The sequence below is a fragment of the Coffea eugenioides genome, unplaced genomic scaffold (genome assembly GCF_003713205.1).
Source record: "Coffea eugenioides isolate CCC68of unplaced genomic scaffold, Ceug_1.0 ScVebR1_1376;HRSCAF=2216, whole genome shotgun sequence".
Lineage (NCBI taxonomy): Eukaryota > Viridiplantae > Streptophyta > Magnoliopsida > Gentianales > Rubiaceae > Coffea > Coffea eugenioides.
Window position 1 is genome coordinate 146,985 of NW_020861772.1, and position 7,449 is coordinate 154,433.

Consider the following 7,449-nt stretch of genomic DNA (forward strand, 5'->3'; position numbering starts at 1 on the left):
TCAAGTGATTCCAAAGCCATCTGAAAGCTAAGATACAAGGGTACAATTCTTCAGAAGACATCAACAACCAAATCAGAAGTATTCCCAACCAAATTAACCAATTACCAAAGCTGAATACCAAGTTCGGGTAGAAACAGGGCAGCAGGGGTATTTCAGTCTTTTCATAAGCTACGCTACTCCGATTGACCTGAAATTTTGTAGGCATCTCTAAAATATCATTCCCTACAACTTTTATGTATTAACCCAAGGCCAATTCGGTCTCTAACTATGAGGAACAGTGCCGGGCAGAATGAGGGGGAATGAAACCCTAATTTCCACAATTTCCTTCAAAAACAGAAATTTCCTGCAATTAACCACAATATACACCTTCTAGCTTCATTCTAGATCAATTCCCATCATCATACAAAGCCACACCATATGAACCACATTAAATCAGAAAAATCATGATTAAATAGAAAATGTCATCAATCTCAACCAAAATCAAGAAATAACACCTAATCACATCCCTTAGGCTACCACAAGTCATGAATTAACCATCATTAGATAGAGGAGAGGGGTTCCTTCACTACTCACCTTAGTAACCAAAGAAAAGAGACCACTTAGCACCTTAAGCTTCCAAACAACTTCACCAATCACCTAAATACCCCTAAACTAATAGGTTGTATGGAGTAATTTGAAGATTAACCGGTTGGAATGAAAGATTGAGCAAGATTGAAGGTAAGAAAATTGAGTAGTTTTTCTTCTTTTTCCTTGAGAAAGGGCCGGCCAAGAAGCTTGAAAATAAGGGTGAATTTTGGTCAATTTTTGATTTAAATGGTAAAAGGATGAATAGTAGTCATAACTCAAGACTTATTCTCCAAGTGACACTTGTCACTTCATTAAATGCATATCTATCCCATTGTCTCTCTCACACCAACTCACTTAATATCCTCTAGTTATCTCTTAGCACCGGCTAAAATAAACCCTGTATACAAAACTTAACCCAATTGGCCGAATTTTACCGAACTTTCCGCACTAGCGGGTCCCACGTCCGATATGCATTCTTAATTTCTCAAAAACTAACCGATACAAGAAAAATCATCTAAAACTATATTTACTCAAAAAAATTATTTAGAAACTTTATTTAGAAACTTTTCCTAATAAAGAAAATGCATAAAAAGCGTGCAAATAAATAAAATAAAGTCTAGAAATAAAGAAATTTTCGGGTTCTCACAAAAACCATAAATCAAAGCTTTAACAATTAATCAAACACATGGTAGGCCACTTAACCAACCCAACTACCACTTCACTAATTCAAGAGATTTAGCCATAGGAAGCATCCATTCAACTTCTAGTTTAGCCTCAAACCTTTAAATACTTAATATAACACCATAAAAGCAAGGATTAAAGATCACATACCTCTCTTACAAGTTGATTAAGTCACCCAAAACAACCACCAACCAAAAGCTTCAAGGCTTGAAGATCACACACTAGAGTTGGATGGATTTCACTCACTAACTCACTCCTTCACTTTTGATTTTTTTTCCTAAGATTAAACTAAGAGTAAAAGGCAAGAAAATGGAGTTTCTTCTTCTCCTTTGCTGCTCCAAGATGGCCGGCCAGTTTATGAAGGAAATGGAGCAAAAAAAATGGTTTTAATTCATCAAATTCTTTGGTCAAATAAGTTGCATGGTTGGTGTCTTGCCACTTGGCACCATCTTGGCCATTCTCTCACTAATCTTTGCCAAATCATGCTCCTATCCTCCAATTCTTTCCCTTATCTTGCTAACACCCCTTAACTCTCATGTAAAGTCCTAACCACATGAAAAAGAATATTTGGAGATAAAGTATGTGGTGAAATAAAATAATACTAAGTCAAGGAAATACTTTAATCGCGTATACTAGAGTTTTAACTTATAATCACTAACTTATTATTATCACTTCTAATCATATAATATTTTCCGCATTCAAAAGTCGCTTTTACTTAACAATTTTGATCCTCACTCCGTACCGAACAGTCACACTACGGAAAAACGTGAAAACCCTAATTCGCGCTAACTTAAAAACGAAAAGGGAAAACCTTTACTTTCATGTTCATTTGCACTTATTGTGGGGTGATTGGGTGGTAGGGCTATTATAAAATCATAATTTCCAATTAAAAGGGGATTTTTAAGAAAAACGTGAGGTATTTTACAATTTCATAAATTGAATTTAGGGTTTCGGTTGAAATATGAGAAATTTGAGAAAACGGTTAATCACAAGTAAAAACTAGGGTTTTGATTTAAATTTAATGTGTCCAATTAAAAAAAACAATGTGTTAAAACAAGACAACAGAAAGAAATCGAAATTTTAAAAGAACGAGGGAAAAACATTGTCCTAAAATTCGGGGTATCACAATCTCCCCTCCTTAAAAGAATGTCATCCTCGACATTCCAACTTGTACGAATCAAGTCAAGAGATCCCGCAAAAGTCAAACAAACATTTCCAAGCAAGCCTAATCCCACTTGTCTGATTTTCATTCCTACAAGAAATCACTGATATTTCATCAGACCCACAGTCTGGCATCCTAAACTTGAAGCCTAGGATACACTTCAGAGATCGGAAACCTAAGCTCTAATACCAACTGTGACGGCCCCACCTCACCCTAAGGCGAACCAAAGGGTTCGGCGGACCGCCTGCCCAGCTCTCGCCGGGACTCACTCACTCACTACAATCCTCAATTCAAATACAATATACATTTCAAATATACATCAAATGTTCCTCAAATTAACATATCATAAGCGAAGCGGTAACTAATTCTAAGCGTGGAACGTACACATACATCCACTTCAATTCCAAACAGTCACACTGGCCCAACTATTACACAAATGAGTCCAAATCTAAACTATACAAGACATAAGCCATCCAGTCACACGAATAACGTGATACAAGCGCTTCCTTCGCCTCGAGCCCTGTGGAGGGGAATTAAAACGTTTTGGGGTGAGCTAGAAGCTCAGCGAGTAACCAGTAAAAGCTGTCATCAAATCAGTTTCTCAATAGTTCATTTCAATGATGTCATGAATCAGTAATCAAATATACGTTTATTGCTCTTGTGAGCCAGTGAAATCATTGTACCTAAACATCCAACGCTCAAATTGATCCAATAACAGTGAAACAGTGATGGGGAGCCATTTGCTCCAAGTAAACAGTGGTGGAGACGTTGGTGTTCAGCACAAGACTTCCCAAGAACTCATTGGAGCCAAATCAATTCATGAATTCACATGCAAGCACACATGATATGCAATCGAGTAAATAATGCAAGAAACAATTCATAATTAGCTTTGGAAATAGTTTGGGTCACTCACCAACCACGGCTCTTAATCCTCATCCATCATAGACAGTTTTCCTCGATCAAGTCCAAGCTCTTCATTCTGCCAAGAATTAACCCAAACTCGCAGCGGTTAAACGTTCTCAAAAATTGGACAGCACTTCCCCTTAAATTCCTTATTTTCCATCCTATAAGACATTACAAATCACATCTCAACTCAATCACAATAAAGCCCCAAAGTCATACACAAAATCATCTCATTTCAATAGCCGTTCAATAGGCTCAAAGTCATACAAGTACGAAATCAAACTAGGAAAATGTCCGGAAATGAGTTTTAAGCTTGGAAACCAAAAAGGCAGATTCACCGCTACTTAGCATATCGGACATAACCGAAACTACGCTTATTGGATTGAAGTGCAAGTTATACCGTTTCAAGGGCTATAACTTTGATGAAGACTACTTTGTCCAGTTCTCACCCTAACTAGGTCAAATTCACCAAAACAACCCCAGATTTTCTAGTTCGAAACTCACTGTGAAATTTACCTAGCAGTCCTGATTCATTCAAGCATATCTCAGCACACACAACTCCGATTCAGGTAATTCCAAAGCCATTTGAAAGTAAGATACAAGGCTATAATTCTTAAGAAGACATCGACAATCAATTCAGTAATATTCCTGGTCAAACTAACCACTTACAGAGGCTGATTATCATTTTTGACAGAAACAGGGCAGTAGGGGTAATTTTGTCTTTTCACAGGCTACAGAGGTCGGATTGGGCTGAAATTTTACAGGCAACTATAAAACATCATTCTCTACAACTTTCATATTTTGAGCTAAGGCTAATTCGGTCTCTAACATCACGAACTGGAACCGGGCAGAACTGAAGCTTGAATTTCCAGAAATATGGAATTTGGGCTATTAGTGCATACCACTACTTTTCTTGTTTCATCCTTTCATTGTTTTCCTCTTAACCAACATGCCAAGTGTTAACTCTAACTAAAAGAATCTAAAACAGGTTTATACATCAAGAAAACTGTGACAGCCCCACTTTCCCCTAAGGTGAACCAAAGAGGTTAGCGGACTGCCTGCCCAACTCTCGCCAGGACTAACTGTGCAGACAAACACGATCTAAGACGTTTCGGGAAAATAATACGCGCTCACACAAGCCGAAATCGCAAAATAGCCAAACGCAAACTAAACCGTCGGTGAATAGTGGGTGCCATGTCATATAACTCGGAAAAATATTTCCAAACCAAATAAGACCCATAAATAGGGTTAAGCAGTGTTATATACATACGTTTGTAATTTACAAAACAAAAGCGAGATAATTAGATCCAAATACAGTTAGGGTTTTGCCCAAAAGGAGCTATTCAAAAATACATTTACATAAGCTCAACTCGGCAACCAACATGTACAACCTTTCCAAAAGTAATCAATTTCCTGTAAGGAAAACAAAAGGAACAGAGTGAGCTTACGCCCAGTGATATACTATCACTCAAGCAGCAAAGTTCATATAAGCATCAAGTTTCTCATTCCAATACATCAAAAGTAAGCAAAGACACACATCAATAGTGTTGATAAAAGGATACGGGCGGCTCTCAAGAGCCCCTTTCCTCGCTTGCATTCTTGATCAGACCTCATTGACCCTCCGTCAATGTTTAAGAGTAACCAACCGTAGGCTCCACTTTACGTCCATTCCTTCCACCCAACATACCCCTTCCAGGCCCGAACTCCAAACAGTAGAAATTTGGTAATACTCGAGTATACCGGAATCAAGAGTCTCACTACTACAAGATTCCATATAACAGTCCCCATGGCTAGTCAACTTTCACGACCAAGCCCTCGCTGGCTCGATTCAATCGACTACCAATGGGGTTGAGCTCAGTAGTAACTGTAAAAGCCGTTGGATCCTCGTCCAAACGACACCAAATCCAATTTTCCATGTACATTTCAAGTACCACAGTGAAACAGTAGACAGTCGTGTATAATACAAAAGGGAGTGAGGGCGATCAAGTACACCCTCACTTTAATCAGTTTCAACAGTGCAAATAAGCCTTCAAGGCATCAAGTTCAATATAATAAAGCCACATTGTAAACAAACAAGTGAGTAGTATACTCACCAAGCAAGCAAGTGGAATTTCGTAAACTTCCACCCAAAGAGCGTCTTTACTCACCGTCACGCCCTAAAATATTCAAATAAGCAAAATAAGACTCGATTACAAGTCATAAACCAATTCCACATACTACCCAAATAGGGCTCCATAAGAATGTATAAGCACTAGAGTAAACCAGGGAAATCCGGAAATGGAATTAAGCTCTAAACCATAAAAACAGTTTTTGACATCATTTTGCGGTTTTGGCACCATTGGCACTACGATTATCGGATGGAGGTACAATACACACCGTTTCGAAGCTAAGAGGTAGGGATACAATGTTGAAGAAGGCTACTCAGTCTAGTTTCTAGTGCAACCAGGTCAAAAATTCAATATACTAAACCAGAACCGCAAAAACAGGTTAACAAACCGCATTCTGGTTCAAACATCATAAGTCAGGCTACCTAAGTCCAAATCAAGTGATTCCAAAGCCATCTGAAAGCTAAGATACAAGGGTACAATTCTTCAGAAGACATCAACAACCAAATCAGAAGTATTCCCAACCAAATTAACCAATTACCAAAGCTGAATACCAAGTTCGGGTAGAAACAGGGCAGCAGGGGTATTTCAGTCTTTTCATAAGCTACGCTACTCCGATTGACCTGAAATTTTGTAGGCATCTCTAAAATATCATTCCCTACAACTTTTATGTATTAACCCAAGGCCAATTCGGTCTCTAACTATGAGGAACAGTGCCGGGCAGAATGAGGGGGAATGAAACCCTAATTTCCACAATTTCCTTCAAAAACAGAAATTTCCTGCAATTAACCACAATATACACCTTCTAGCTTCATTCTAGATCAATTCCCATCATCATACAAAGCCACACCATATGAACCACATTAAATCAGAAAAATCATGATTAAATAGAAAATGTCATCAATCTCAACCAAAATCAAGAAATAACACCTAATCACATCCCTTAGGCTACCACAAGTCATGAATTAACCATCATTAGATAGAGGAGAGGGGTTCCTTCACTACTCACCTTAGTAACCAAAGAAAAGAGACCACTTAGCACCTTAAGCTTCCAAACAACTTCACCAATCACCTAAATACCCCTAAACTAATAGGTTGTATGGAGTAATTTGAAGATTAACCGGTTGGAATGAAAGATTGAGCAAGATTGAAGGTAAGAAAATTGAGTAGTTTTTCTTCTTTTTCCTTGAGAAAGGGCCGGCCAAGAAGCTTGAAAATAAGGGTGAATTTTGGTCAATTTTTGATTTAAATGGTAAAAGGATGAATAGTAGTCATAACTCAAGACTTATTCTCCAAGTGACACTTGTCACTTCATTAAATGCATATCTATCCCATTGTCTCTCTCACACCAACTCACTTAATATCCTCTAGTTATCTCTTAGCACCGGCTAAAATAAACCCTGTATACAAAACTTAACCCAATTGGCCGAATTTTACCGAACTTTCCGCACTAGCGGGTCCCACGTCCGATATGCATTCTTAATTTCTCAAAAACTAACCGATACAAGAAAAATCATCTAAAACTATATTTACTCAAAAAAATTATTTAGAAACTTTATTTAGAAACTTTTCCTAATAAAGAAAATGCATAAAAAGCGTGCAAATAAATAAAATAAAGTCTAGAAATAAAGAAATTTTCGGGTTCTCACAAAAACCATAAATCAAAGCTTTAACAATTAATCAAACACATGGTAGGCCACTTAACCAACCCAACTACCACTTCACTAATTCAAGAGATTTAGCCATAGGAAGCATCCATTCAACTTCTAGTTTAGCCTCAAACCTTTAAATACTTAATATAACACCATAAAAGCAAGGATTAAAGATCACATACCTCTCTTACAAGTTGATTAAGTCACCCAAAACAACCACCAACCAAAAGCTTCAAGGCTTGAAGATCACACACTAGAGTTGGATGGATTTCACTCACTAACTCACTCCTTCACTTTTGATTTTTTTTCCTAAGATTAAACTAAGAGTAAAAGGCAAGAAAATGGAGTTTCTTCTTCTCCTTTGCTGCTCCAAGATGGC